We start from the raw sequence: 16148 nt of genomic DNA, 5'->3' as shown, positions 1-16148 counted from the left end.
CTGTATGGTATCTTGATAGCGAATATTCCAGGCATATGACAGGAAATAGACGACTTCTTACCGATATATCAGATTGCTCTAGACCTAAGATTATCTTTGGTGACAACAAGAAGGGTAAGACCATGGGTAAGGGTAAGATTATCCATGGTAACTTAACCATTAATGACGTGCTATTTATAGACAATCTGTGCTATAACTTGATTAGTATTAATCAGTTATGTGATAATGGTTTGTCAGTTGATTTTCAAACTCATGCATGCCTAGTTAAGGACCAAAATGGAAATACTCTGTTAACTGGTAGTAGAGTAGGAAACTCATATAAAATGAATTGGCAAAAAGAATCTTCTGATCCTATGTGCATGATTGCCAAGAATGACTAGAAATGGTTATGGCATAAACGATTGAACCATTTAAATTTCAAAATCATCAACAACATTTGTTCAAACAATTTAGTTATTGGTTTGCCCAAATTTCAGTTTTCAAAGGACAAGATATGTACTGCTTGCCAGTTAGGTAAACAGGGCAGATCATCGTTCAAAAGTAAATGGAAATCTCAATCCAGCCGTTGCCTAAAACTGTTACATATGGATCTGTTTGGTCCAATTACTGTAAAAAGTATAGGAGGAATGAGATTTGCCCTAATTGTTATTGATGATTTTTCTCGATTTACATGGGTAGCATTTTTACCATCAAAGGATAAAACCGCTGAAAAACTTGATTAGAATATTTAAAGAAATTCAGAATAAGAAATATTTGAATATTGCATGCATTAGAAGTGATCAAGGAACTGAGTTCACTAACATATACCTATCATCTTATCTCGAGGAGACTGGAATTAGGCACGAGTTGTCTAGCGCCAGAACTCCACAGCAAAACGACATTGCTGATAGAAGAGTGAGGACTCTGAAGGAAGCAGGGAGATCTATGCTAGTTGAATCAGACGTGCCTCATAGGTTCTGGACAGAAACCATAAACATTGCTTGCTATACACAAAATCGGTCAACAATCAACAAACGTTTTGATAAAACTCCCTATGATTTGTATTATGGGAGAATTCTCACAGTTTCTTATTTTAAGATATTCGGGTGTAAATGTTTTATTCATAACAATGGAAAGGTTTATCTGACCGCTTTTGATGCTAAAGCAGATGAGGGGTTCATGTTGGGACACTCGTCAGTAACCAATGCTTACAGAGTATACAACAAAAGAACACAGACAGTTGAGGAATCCCTCCATGTAGTTTTTGATGAGCATGTTGAGAGCAAATCCATTGACCCATTGATCTTGCTGACAGACTAAAAGCAACAAATCTTGAGCCTATGAGTGAAGAAGAAGAAACTCTGGACAAGCGGATTGCCTTGTCTGATCTAGTGGCTGATCCGGTTGAAGTTCAACTAGACGTACAAACTCATGTTCAATAAGATGTTTAGAGTTTAGACGTCGCAGAGTCACATGTTCAGATGACCAACCCCATTGGATCCAACTTCAGATAGAACAGAAATCATCCACCAGAATTGATCATCGGAAATCCCTTCTCTCCTCGAAGGACAAGATGTCAACTGATGGATGAAATGGCCAATTCTGCATTTATTTCTCAAATTGAACCCAAGAAAATTGGTGAAACTGTAGTTGATCCACATTGGATGAATTCTATGCAGGAGGAGTTAAATCAATTTGTGAGAAATAAGGTGTGGCATCTTACTCCTAGACCAACTGATAAGTAAGTTATAGGACAAGACGGGTCTTTAGAAATAAGCTTAGTGAATATGGTTTAGTCATTAGAAACAAAGCTCGTTTAGTTGCTCAATGATACATATAGGAGGAATGTATCGATTTTGATGAGTCTTTTGCACCTGTAGCAAGACTTGAGGCAATTAGAATCTTCCTAGCATATGCATTATTTAAGAACTTTAAGGTTTTTCAAATGGATGTGAAAAGTGCATTCTTAAATGGGAAATTGAGTGAAGAAGTATATGTTGAGCAACCTCCTGGATTTGTAGATCATGTGTTACCTAATCATGTTTATAAGCTTGATAAAGTATTGTATGGTCTGAAACAAGCTCCTAGAGCTTGGTATGACACTTTAACTGAATTTTTGTTTGATCATGATTTTATTATTGGAAATGTGGATAAAACTTTGTTTAGATTCACTAAAGACTCTCACATTCTACTTGTTCAAATATATGTTGATGCCATTATTTTTGGTTCAACTAACCCCAAATTGTGTGAGAAGTTTTCTAAGCTGATGCATGACAGATTTGAAATAAGCATGATGGGAGAATTGACATTCTTCCTTGAGCTCCAAGTCCGTCAGTTAGAAAATGGGACCCTCATCAATTAGGCCAAATACACCAAGGAACTGCTAAAGAAGTTTGGTATGGAGAACTGCTCTGCTGCAGCTACTCCAATGAGCTCCTCTAGTAAACTGGATAAAGATGAAGGTGGCCAAAGTGTCGATGTAACAGCATATAGAGGACTCATCGGATCCTTTCTATATGTGACTACTAGCAGGCCAAACATTCAGTTTGTCGTTGAAATTTGTGGCAGATTTCAGGCTAAGCCTAAACTTTCTCATTTCACTACTGCTAAATGTATTCTTAAATACTTAAAGGGAACTCAAAATGTGGGACTGTGGTATCCGAAGGATTCCAGTTTCAATTTGACTAGTTTCTCAAATGCAGATTATGTAGGGTGCAAAATTGATAGAAAAAACACGAGTGGAACTTGCCAGTTCCTTGGAGATCGTGTAATCTCATGGTTCAGCAAGAAGCAAACGTCTGTTGCCACGTCTACAGCAGAAGTAGAGTACCTTGCAGTTGGTAGTTGTTGCTCTCAGCTCTTGTAGATTCAACAACAGCTCAGGGACTACGGGATTGAGGCTGATGAATCTCCAATTTTCTGCGACAACACGAGTGCCATCGCAATCACCTACAATCCAGTTCTGCATTCTCGGATAAAGCATATCGAAATCAGGCATCATTTTATCCGAGAACACGTCAATCATAAGCAGATTCGTCTTGAATATGTTCCCACAGATTAACGAACGGCAGATATCTTCACGAAACCTTTGCCCGAAGCTAAGTTTTCTCACTTTAGAAACATTTTAGGTCTTGTTGATCTTGATTGATGTGATTACATGCATAAATTGAGGGGGAATATATTGTTCAAAATATAACTGAACAGATATGAAGATAGAGGTCTTAATACGTCCTAAGGATTAGGGGTTTGAATAACACAACTACTTAGACGTACGTGTACTATAGCAGTTTAATTTTCCTTTGGAATATTTTTTTTGGTTATTTAACCTGCATGGTTAGACGCACACGTCTAATAGACGTTAGACGTTTTTACGTCATGAGCAAAAGGATGCTCACGTTTAACTAGACACGCATGTTGCACGTGATGTTTTTGCACAATTAGACGTACACGTCTAATAGACGGATTTTCAAATTTAAGTTAAAAATGTGAAAAGGAGAATAAACGTCTAACTAATCGTGTAAATTGAACCTTTCATCTTCTGGCTATTTGGACAGTTGTTAGTCGATTATGTATCCGTTCATGTACTTTTTCCCGCCAAAAATTAAATCAGTCATTTCTTAAAAGGATTGAAGACACGTGTCTCTCAATACATGAAAAATGACTAATATTTCTGATAACTTTAATCTGTACGTTTAGTATTAACTGTGCATTTTCATGATTGATATTAAATGCTGCGTCTCTTAAAAACCGATATTTGAGTTTTTGACGGTAGGAATGATCATTGCATATTAACTACACGCTAGATTTTTAATACTTAATAAGTGGGATTACTCAAATGGTTGAGTATTTCCGAATCCGAGTCTCTCTCTCTAGAATTTGAATCGTCTAGTTCTTGTTCAACTAGTCGAAATGTTTTCCTTCTCACCAAAATCTATTCAAGTGGACTTCAAATCAGTATCCACGTTGAAATCTCCTGGTTTGCACAAGATGTTTGAATCTTTGAAAGCCTTTAGGCTGAGAAATTTCCTCACCCCTCATCATCTCTATCACGAACAGTTGGTTCGTGAATTCTTTGAAACAACGGGTTTCTATCAGAATAAAATTGTTGTTGGGATTGTTATGGGCCAGATGATTTGTATCTCCGAAGAGTCATTCGGTATGTTCTTTCAACTTCCCACTGTAGGTATTCATGATTTTCCTCGCTCCCCTCCTGAAATCATGTTTACAATGATGAAAGTCTTCTCTGATTCTCCCCAGAAGGTTGTTGAATATGTTCTTAGGGTGAAGAGGCTCAAGTCTAAGAAAAGGAAAAGAGATGTTTCCAACCCTCCTCTAACCGCAGTCTTAGAGACCTTAGGTTAAAGACTATCATTTCCAGGAAAATGAAGAAGAAGAAGAAGAAGATTAAAATAGAATTTATTTTCATTTAAGATGAAGTTTTTGAAAAATCTTTTGATGATGTTTTGTTTTGAATCTATTTCGGTTAATGATGGAAAAATGTTTTGTGTGTTTCTTCTGAAAACACTCATATTTATGTATTTATGGATTTGATATTCTGAATATTGTGTGTTTGAAAATGTTTATATGTAAATAAGGGTTCGTTTACATTTATATACACTAATCGGTTGACTATGTAGTATTTCAATCTCATCATCAAAAAAGGGGAAATTGTTGGGTCAAATTATTTTGACAACGTGTTGAAATAGTTTGACTATTAGAATTTTGATGATGAATTGATGAATGCATTATATATGCGTTTAATTGTTTTTGATGCAGGTGTATTGAAAAATAATTTCATTAGACTTGGTTCTAATGAGGTTCATTAGACCGATTTGGCATTAGATGCACAAAATTAGACGTGCAGTCTAACTAGCGGAATTAGACGTGCAGTCTAACTCGTGGAGTTAGACGTGCAGTCTAACTCTTAAAGTTAGACGTACAGTCTAATGGATTCGTAATTAGATGTGAAGTCTAACTCATGGAGTTAGACGTGTAGTCTAATAGAGTCGGAATTAGACGTGCAGTCTAATGGAGTCAGAATTAGACGTGCAATCTAACTCCATGAGTTAGACATGCAGTCTAATGAATCCGGAATTAGACGTGCAGTCTAACTTTTGGAGTTAGTCGTGCAGTCTAATGGATTCAGAATTAGACGTGCAGTCTAACTCAGTGGAGTTAGACGTGTAGTCTAATGGATTGTGAAAGTTAGACGTGTAGTCTAACTCCTTCAAATTAGTCTGAAGTAGAACGGAATTAGACATTCAGTCTAACTCAGCGAAGTTAGACGTGCAGTCTAATGAATCCGGAATTAGGCGTGCAGTCTAATGGATTGTGAAAATTAGACGTGTAGTCTAACTCCTTCAGATTAGTCTAAAGTGGAACGGAATTAGACGTGCAGTCTAACTCATAGAGTTAGACGTGCAGTCTAATAGAAAGTGAAAGTTAGACGTGTAGTCTAACTAGTGAAAGTTAGACGTGCAGTCTAACTCCTTCAGATTAGTCTGAAGTGATTGTAATTAGACGTAAGTCTAATCCCGTTACACTAGGTGGTTTAATGGATTCTGTTATTAGACGGGGACGTTTGATTTCATTAGACGATGTCGTCTAATTGAAATACGTCAAATGTCTTGCTTAAGAAGTTGCTTGAAGCTAGCACCCGCCTACCCGCGTTTAAGGTGTCTAAGGCGTCCAAGAAGTCTAACAAGGTAATTTTTCTTCTCTGGCCGCAGTGCCTAGTATTGATGATCTTGTGTTGGAACAAGTTGAAGGACCGATTGTTGAGCCAGTTGGTCCAAATATTGAATGCTTTGACAGGGATTTATTGCCTGTCTTTCCTAAAAAATCTGTAGCAGCTGAGGCTACTGATAAAGGCAATATTATTGATGAAACAGAGTAGGTAATTGCTCTAAATCTTGATGTTGTTATATCCTCTAAAAAAGCTCCCATTCAGCTGAATGTTGAGCCATCTATAAACAAATTGTTGAAGTTCAACCCGTTTTTATGGGAACGGGAGTAGTGTCTATACTTCCAGAAGGGGCCATTCCGAAGGCTACGTCCCCTTTTGAAATTATGAGAGTAGACAGGGGGCTCCTGGCATAAACATTAGAGAACCTTTGCCCATTCCCAAACCAACCGTAGTTTTTGGAAAGGGAAAGGCATTGCTAAATAAAGTCCGGAGAAGTTTTCAGAGGCCAATTGCATTGTTAATCTTATCATGGAGCATGCTGAAGTGAAAGAGACTGAGAAGATTGAAATCTTCGATACCTGACTGAATTACATGTTAGTCACTCAATTTGATGAAATTATCTCAGATGGAGAAATTGAGAAAGAATGGAAGAAGTTGATCAAGATGGAGAAGAGAGTCCTGAAATGGGCAAAGACAGATGAGGTCTTTGAAGCCCTCAAAAGAAAGGATCTCATGGTGGCTAATAGCATGGGTCGTGCTCTCTTTCCCGCGTTAGAGGCAAGAAAGATCAATTTCAACCCACTTGACAAGGATGCTCTTGCAGATCAGAATGCATTGAAGCGACTCGACCTAATTATAAACAACTATTGCTCAATAGTCCTTCAACATGTTCACTGCACCGAGTCTTCCGAATTGAATTTATTTGATGATATGTCTTCTAGTCAAGACGAGCCGATACAAATATTTGAAGGTGATCAGACTATTTCCGAATAAGGTGAGCAGGTTGCTACCCATCTTGTTGATCTGACCAATATTTCATTTGAAGAAAAGCAGTTAATGGTCCAACATATTGTTGAACAGACCCCGGTCTTGGTTCAATCTAGAATCGACTTAGCAGAAGAGGCGGTTGTTGTTGAAGCTATTTAGATGCCTATTTCACCAGAAGGAGACATCTGAAGTGGATCATCCTATTCTTGAAGTAGAAACATCCCCGTTGGCTGGGGAAGAATCAACAAATTTAGCTGATTAGTCACCTGGATCTCAAGTTAAGGGGGAACCCTTGAAGGAAGTAGATTATGAGAAGATTCCCTCTACCGAGGGGGAACAATTTGATAAATATGAGTCATCCTCATCCTCGGAAGAAGCACAATCTGAAGAAAATTATATTCATTCTCAACCGGTTCATCGATCATCCCCTATCAAGACAGTTGCAGACATTGTTGACAACGTTGCTGATCTACCTCTTCACTCTGAAGACATTTCAGAGTGTATTCATCAAGTATGTGTCGACATTTTAAATGAACAAGATTAGTCTTAGAATGCATAAAAGGCTCATTCTTCCCCTCCCAAAGATAAAGAACCAGATCGTTCTTTACAAGTAAATGTGCATGCGTGTTCCATTCTCACTGCTCCAGCTTGTTCCCAAGCCGTATCTTCGGCTGCTTGATTTTCTGAAGAAGATTCTCCTAGAGGAGCAAACTTTTGTAATTCCATCTTGAATGCGATGAATTCTATGCAGCAGAATATGCTGGACATATCTATCGTCCAGATTGGCTCATCTTAAGAAGGGATCTACTTCAAGTAAAGAAGATGTGTCTTCCATTATTGCTAACCAAAGAGAAATGGAGAAAATCCTGAAACGAAATACATATGAAGTAAACATCTTGAATACTCAGCACAAGAAGTTTGAAAAGAATTTATTTAATCGACAATCGGAGCATCATGTTGAAACCAAGACTTTCACCCTAGAGCTTCACCAAGATATTACATCAGCAATGGAACTTATTCGGGCACAAATTATGGAGATGTCAAACACATTGAATAGAACAGAGGCTGAGTGACTAGAATAGGATGACACAGATGCAAGACAATTTCAAGCTAGAGAATAAGTTAAAGCTGCTGCTGAGAAGGAAAGAGCTCTTGTTGCTGCCGAACCTGATAATGTTAAAAAGGACTTCTCATTCCCTTTTGTACAAGAGAGTAGAGAGAACTAGACTTAAAGCTTAAAAAAAACAATATACCAACAGAAATATATAATATTCCTGTGTAGGTTGAGGTGAAATCACTATTTATGCTTACTTGAGCGGTTGTCCCAATGACTATCACAAGAGCAAAACGTATTGATTCTTCTCAATATACCCCCATGAACCAAAAATATATATAACACTCATGTGTAGATTGAGGTGTTGAAATCACCGTTTATACTCATTCGGGTAGCTGTCCCGATGACTATCGCAAGAGAAAAACGTATCGATTACTCAAAATATACCTTGTAAGCCAGAGAAAAAAGAGAGAAAATAGAAAATTCCTGAAGCCAGAAACTCGAAGCTCTCTCTTCAACTATACCAGAAACAATCAAACTTTCAAAGGATTGCAGCCCATGGCAAAAGCAACCAAAAATTTAACTGAACAAGATCCCCATGTCTTGGTCACCTTATTTGCGAGTTAAGAGTTTGGATAATCGTCTATACGAGATTGAATTTACCATCTATATCTTAACATACGAGAAAAAATATACTCGGGTTCTTTAAACGAGATAATCTCTCTTGATTGTAGAAATGCTCGTATCTTAGCCCTGAACATATTTCGAATCCAAGTTTCCAAGATTCGTGGATGGGATCAAGGTTTTTTCTATTTTAAAATATTATTTGAAATAGAATTGGGAATAGTTCATTCCCTAGAAATGACAACACGATGGATTGAAATTTCAATAATTTGTGAAGGTCACTTCGTAAGACCAAAAGAAGAAAGATTATGTTGAAATCCTCCTTATAGTGATAAAATCCCATAAGACTCGACGCTTTTAACCCAGTTGTGAAGGACACTTTGTCAGATCAACAAGAGATATGATGCTAACCAAGACAACTCCTCTCATGAACAATCCAAATTAAATACGATATTTCAACTATCTGTCAAGGTCATTTTGTATAAGACGTCTCTAAAGCCCAATCTATTGATATAAACATTAGATAATCATTATGATTCTTAAAGTCTTATTCTGATAGGCATCTTTAAAGGTTATTTTTATAACCTATCCCCTCAGAGTGATTGTTATCACCATTCTTTAAGGAATAAGTTCTAGCTTATAATAGGAATTCATGCAGGTCATTATCATTTCTGAAAATGACACAATTTAATGTGTTGTATTTGGAGTTTTCCTCAACACCAAAAATTTCAAAAAAAAAGAAACATTCAAGACTTTGGATTGATCTATTCTCTTTTCTTCTTTGGATAAACTTCTAATCTTTGACTCAAATCTTTATCCTTATTGTTTACATTAGTAAAAAAAAAGCCTATAGAGATTGGTAAACCAATCACTATTAACCTCCAAACCAATCGTTATAGGCCTATAACGATTGATCATATACCAATCACTCTTAATCGGCAAAAGTCTTCTAGTTGTTGCCTTAATTGGCAACGACGATTGGTATATAACCAATCGCTATAGGCCTATAGCGATTGGTGTAATGACCAATCGCTATAGGCCTATAACAATTGGTGTTTTAACCAATCGCTGCTTACTAAGGCTTTGGCGACTGGTTTAGTACCAATTAGTGACGTTTATTAAGGCATGGCGATTGGTAATTTAACCAATCGCTATAGACCCTTTTTAAAAAAATAAATAAATCATTAATTAACTAATATTCACCGCCTATTTATACCAGAGTATCTTTATCTTCATCTTCTTGTTTATTTTTTGTTGTTCATCGGCCTCTCTTTCGTCTTTTGTTCTGCTAACACAATTTTATCTTTGCTCATACTTATTAACTTCCATGGATTTATACCTGCGCGAAACCCTTTTTGTCTTCTCCATGCTCTTCTCCTCCTCCTCTGCCGCTCGATTCTAATTGACAAGCTCAATGAGGGTTCCTATTTATACTAGAGTATTTCAGAAATTGAAAAATCAAACAATTTAAGATAGTTGATCATCATTGTTACCACTTACCTTCCGCATCACGATCAACATGAAAATATGGAAAACCTAAACATCCAAATATATTTCTTTCTTTTGTCATCATAAACTAATGTACAATTTTTGAAATATGGTACACTAAAACAGCCAAATACTCATGGACAAGATATTAAAGACAATTTATACCTTTGGTTGTTCATATCCAGGAAGAGAGTTTAACCTTAGAGAACTATCAAACAAGGAAGGAACGTGTTGTATACTCTGTTGAGGTTATGGGGATACCGAATGTGCCTTGTCAACAGGTTGAACTTTTTAAAAGTGGTTTTCACTCCGTACAGATTCATAGTCAACACAAATGATATTCAACAGCCTTTTAGTTTATTAAAAAACTTGACTACCTCAGCTGACGATTTTATCAAAGAGATATGTTCAGGCACTTCGCAAGAATGGTCAACTAGAGTAACTAAACCAATAGCTCATCCATTTATAGACTCGTCATATTTTTAAATCGTGTCTGATTCCAAAATATTATGTCCATTGTGGGAAGAAGTATATTCTTGATTAGCTTATGACACATCCGTCATAACCTGAAAGAGATTAAATGAATGACACTCGAGGAGAATAAATATCATTAATGACACGAATAATGACAAACTTTCAATACTTGCTGGTTTGGCCAATGCTGAAGGGATGATGCAGCTGGGAAAGAATGGAAATTGGCATAGTGGGACTAAGTAACATGAGGAGGAACGAAGTGGAGACTTTGTTGATGCCCAAAGAATGGATGAAAAGATGCAATCTTCCCAGGTGAAAGGTAGGTAGGCATTCTTACTAGGGATGATGGTGGTATTGCAATACCATGAGCATGATCAACCTAATAAAGAGAAAAAATTAACAAGCAGCCAACCTAAGATGAAGGCAGCATAGTATGTAGGAGAAAAATACATAAACTTATCATAAGCATAGACACAACCTAGCAGAAGAAAATTTTATTGGAGGAAATAACATAAGCATTAGAGGAAAAAAAATCAATTTAAAATAGAGATTTTATTAGCCATTGACTCCATTATTCCTTACATTCATCAATCTACTGATGGGTCAAACAACTTGCAGCACTATCTACCTTATAATAATACTTATTATCCCTTAGTCGATTTGTTTATTACCTTGCACAAAAACTCATAGATTTGCACTTGACTGTTCCTCCCTCCTTATATCCAGTGCATTTGATATTCATTAAAACCTCTTGGCTATCAGAACTTGAATAACAGAAAGAAACTGGAGTAAAAGAGCACAAAATGAATTCATTAATATTTCATGTTAAAAATATAATACAAGCAAGAACATAGTCATATTAGATACAACAAACTTCATTATGTTATTGCCCAAATTCAGTTAGGCTTAATTGGATCAAGCAATATTTTAGGCATAATAACATGTTTAAGTACTCCATCAAATGTTTAAATCCAAATTAGTCTCCGATGCACCTTCAATGAATACTTACATGCATTTTTCTCAATCATGGGACCTTAAATTGCTTCACAAATACAAAAAAGTAATGTTTTTCTGCAGTGCATCATACACCCATGTATTAAGATATAAAGTAAATCCAAATTATTTTTCAACAATATTTCCAATTTAAAACTAACAAGTACCAATTTATTGGTCAATGATATTTCATATTTAAGACTAACAAGTAGAAAACCTGCAGTTCCCTATCACAGTTGTATAGTTCATGCAATGTATGCAATGTTTAAGATCTATACATAATACATGAATAACCTGATACCTTTCTCCATCCATTCAATAAGTCTGCGAGAATTGGCATCCATAGGCATAAGCTTCATAATCTTCATCTTTGTTTAAAATGAAGGTGTCACATGGCTTAAGGAACTCCATAACTAATTGTTGTTCATTTTAGTAAAAAATTAAACAGAGACTGAGATTCAAACAAGCCTACTTAAGGCAGGAACAGAATTGTCATTGAAGTATTTCTCAAGAAAAGACCTCTGATATAGCTAATATTAAATATGGCAATTCTCAGCAGATTTCTCGTCTTTTGCAAGTAAAAATATATGAGAACAATAAGTGTCGGTTATTCTATTTGGAACCAGGTATGAATAGTTCATGTATCTCAGATCATTTGGTATAACTTGCATAATTGAAACGCTAGACGTTTAGGTTATTCCAGAATCACTTATATTGATTGTCCTTAAAATTTCATTTCAAAATATGTTAAACAGATATAGATCATTCTCGCATGGTATGATTTCAAGATAAATATAGTCTATACAAGCAATCATTGAAAAGCAAGGGAATCCACAGTTCAATTAAAAGAAAAAATAAGTTGATCTACTACTAATCCAGCAAATAACACGAATAGATCTACGTCAATATATGAACAAATTATATAAAGTTAGAGATTACCTTCTTCGATAAATTGAGATTAATATGCTCCACAAAGGTAAGCCCTCTTCTTCGGCTTTTGTTTCTTCGTTTTCGCCCTGAAAAGAGAAATGCTTCATAACTACCCTAATTCAGTTATCTCCTTCAGCTCCAGGGCTTCGTGTTTGGAAGAGAAACTTCTGAAACGGAGTTGTAGATAACTAATAATGCATATGGTTGCAAAGGCGAGGTTTACTTTACCCTTGAAGATTATTGAACCCAGGGATCCCTATTTTCTTCTTTCTATGGTGAGAAGATAACAACATCAGATGAGAAAAGAGATAAAGAGAGCGATAGTGTTTAGGAAAGGGAAAAAGAGAGAAAGACTGACTCCTAAGGTTGCTAATTAAAAACCAATCGGTACTATGACTAAATAAAGCGGCAAAAATCAGGCGCTTCTTTTCATGGGTTTTTAATAGGCTAGTAGCGATTGGTTTAAATACCAACCTCTATTAACAAGGTAATAACGAATAGTTTTCAAATTAATCGTTATTACCTTGTTAATAGTGATTGATATTTAAACCAATTGGTGGTAATGCTCTCTATTAACCTTTTTTTACTAGTGTTACACTCATTTGTTCTCATTGGAAATCATGATTCTTTTTTCCTTGGTAGTTGTGCTATATGCTTTTCATTGCCTTATACTTGTCAATTACCCCGTGAATAGGACTAGCCCCTTTGTAAATTGATTAAGATTTTCTTACACAATCAAAAGTGTTCTGATTTCAGAACGAAAGCGTAACAATCTTTTAAACATCAAATAGCCAATTACTTAGGAGTAGAGCCTGTCTGTAAAGATAGGTGTATAGGACATAGCGCCGTAGACCCTTTCTTAATACATACCCAAACAATGAACTCTTAAAACGAATCTCTGATTTTCTTTTCTTTAGTTTCTTTGAGAAGAAAAATAAAGTGGTGACTATAAAGTCACTTAAATCGATACATCCGCGAGTGGATCGATTTAAAACATGTACGGGCCAATTCAAATGGGCTTATACTAAAAAACTCTATTTTCGGTTCCTCATCCCTTTTCACCTTTTATGGGATACAGAGGAAGGAAGTCAAGGGATTCTTTTACATAAATTGCCTTAACACATGAATAATGTTTTCTATAAAAATATAGTGCACGGGTCGAACATACCATAAAAATATCTCGTCTCCTACTAAGGGAGCACGTGAGGAAGGTAAGGCATGTGGTCGAAAATTTTTGGATAGCACAACCCGCCCTTATAAATGGGGTAATTTTTCTTATAGGAGGAAAACGAGTAAAGGAAAAAAACACATAGAAAAACGCCAAAATAAAAAAATAAAATAATTTATGATAAATGTATTACACATTTCATCTAGAAATAATTTAGAATGAATTGTTGTATCATTTCATCTAAAAGAATTATTTATTTAAGCCCTAAAATTATAAAAAAAAATGGTAAAATATTTTCCATATTTATTTAATATTGTGTATTTAAAAGGATCAAAATTAAAGTCAAAAGGGTGAAAGAAAAATCAATTTCAAATAATACCTTATGCTTTTAAATAAAAAAATAAAATTTGTGATCGGGTGTAGCCAAATTCAGGAGAAAAATCTACAGTCGAAAACTAGGCCATCAAATGAGCACTGGAAACTCATCCAATGACTTCAAAGCAGCTGCGTACCTTGCTGCAAATGAAGACACGCGCACCCAGGCCGCAGCGGATCAACAAACGAACCGTTTAACTAGATCGCTAACAGATCGTTATCTATTTCGCTAACGGACCGCCCAAACATCAACGGGATTGGACGGACCGCAAACATAGTACGTCCCAACATCATAACGACGCAATTTTTAACTTTGGTCTTCTTCTTCATCGCGATGCCGCAAGGATAAGTTTGAAGATTCATGTCATCTTATTTTATGGACCTCATCCGTTAGTCCACCAAAATAAAATATTCTAAAAGTAAAATGACCACCCTACACAATGATCATTTCCCTTACAAAAGTAGGTCTCGTCACTACCTACTATGGCCACTTGAGCAAAGTATAACCAAAATTCCATTAGTGGCTTTTGGATGATTCGATTCACTAGGATGAATCAACCAACTTAGGTATGCTATAAATAACTTCCCTAAGTAAATATGAAGCAAAAGAACCAACAAACAATCTTTAAATTGAAGAAAATCAAAAATTCGCAATTAAAGCTTGATGTTTTTGGATATTTTGAATTTTATGTTTGAGTCCTTAAAGCTTGAATCTGAGCATCCAAAAAGCTTTCTTAAGGATCAAGGAGTGTTCTTTAATCCTTGGTAAGGTTCCTATCACCCTCTAATTCATATTTATAATTTTAATTTTAATTTTTTATATTTCAAATTGTATAATCTTAAATGTTTGTTTTTCATGGTCTTTTATGGTTAAATATTGATCCTATGATCATTTAGAAACTATCTAGATATGATATAACCGATCAATCGATCTAAATAACAAAAACCAAATTTATAATTTTTCAAATTAAAAAATCGGGTTAGCTGTTCTTGAGTTAATTATATTGAATTAAAGCTAAAAAAAGCTTCCAACATGATTGTAAACATGTTGGGCAACTATTTGGATCATGTTTGATCCATGTCGATGTTTGATCAAAATCAAAATTTTCAAAATAAATGATTTTTTTAGATCTTGCATTGGTCCATATGAACAACCAATATTCTTGTTTTGGTACCAATCAAGTATATATGATATAAGGAAGCTATTGGATAACTTCTTACCCTTCAAAGCAACTTTAAAATCAAAAACACAAATTTTGATCATAAACTAATTTGAACAAATTGGTCATCAAACATGTCGATTGATGCCTTGATTTTTCAACATGGTCAATCCTTGGATTATATGATTCAAGATAAAAAAATAAGAATTATAAAAGATGCATTTTGTATTCTTGAGGACTGAGAGGTCCAAACAAGAATTATCGATCCTGACCGAGACCAAGGACTGAGAAAATTCTAACCTAGAACCAAGACCTATGACCAAGAATTTCAAATAGGATCGAGAGAGCCGATCGATATTCTTGAGCTAGAACTAAGAGGTCCAACCAAGGATTTTCATCCTGGACTAAGAGGTCCAACTTAGGACCAAGAGGTCAGAGTCCGGGATCGAGACCGAGACTCTTGAGACACAAGACCGAGAGTTCTAAGTCCTGGATTAAAACTCCTGAGACATAGGACTTAGAGGTCTAACTTTGGGACCAAGAATCCCAAACCTAGGACCGAGATGTTTGAGTCTAGGACCGAGACTTAAGACCGAGAGGTCTAACCTTGGGACCAAGAATCCCAAGCTTTGGATCGAGAGCTCTCGAGCCTAAGACTAAGTGACTTAACCCAGAGCTAGCCTCAGACCAAGAGGTTTATACTCCTCGAATGTGAAAAGTCAAAGGCGCCCCGTGCGTCTAAATAGTTGAAAGCATCATCGAAGGTAACCTCTTCCCAATCCCTAGCTGATGTGCCCAAATTTAATGTTCCTGTGATGGAACAAGAAAAGTCCGATTTTATTCCTATTAAGGAATCTGCTGCCAGGCCAACTGTTGAGCCAGTTGGTCCATCTACTAAAATTCTTGATAGGATTGCGTCTCCTGTTCAACAACCTGATATTATAGCCGCGAGTGCTACTGAACGTGCTGAACTAGAGCAGGGTGCTGTTCTCACTTCAGCTGCTGATGGAAAACCTGAGAAGGCAACTTCTACGTTATTAGAACTGCCTCACGTTCTAAACATTGTCCCAATAGAGTCTCTGGTGAGTGAAAAGATTGTTCCAGCTGAACCCGCACCAGGACTTTTTGTAAAACCCTTGACTGCTCATGAAATCATGCGTTCTACAAGACAATCCGCTACAAGAACCACGACCCTTTCCAATGCCCATCAAAGTGATTGGAAAAGGGAAG

The sequence above is a fragment of the Impatiens glandulifera genome, chromosome 3, assembly GCF_907164915.1.
Source record: "Impatiens glandulifera chromosome 3, dImpGla2.1, whole genome shotgun sequence".
NCBI lineage: Eukaryota > Viridiplantae > Streptophyta > Magnoliopsida > Ericales > Balsaminaceae > Impatiens > Impatiens glandulifera.
Note: the sequence above shows the minus strand (reverse complement) of the source record.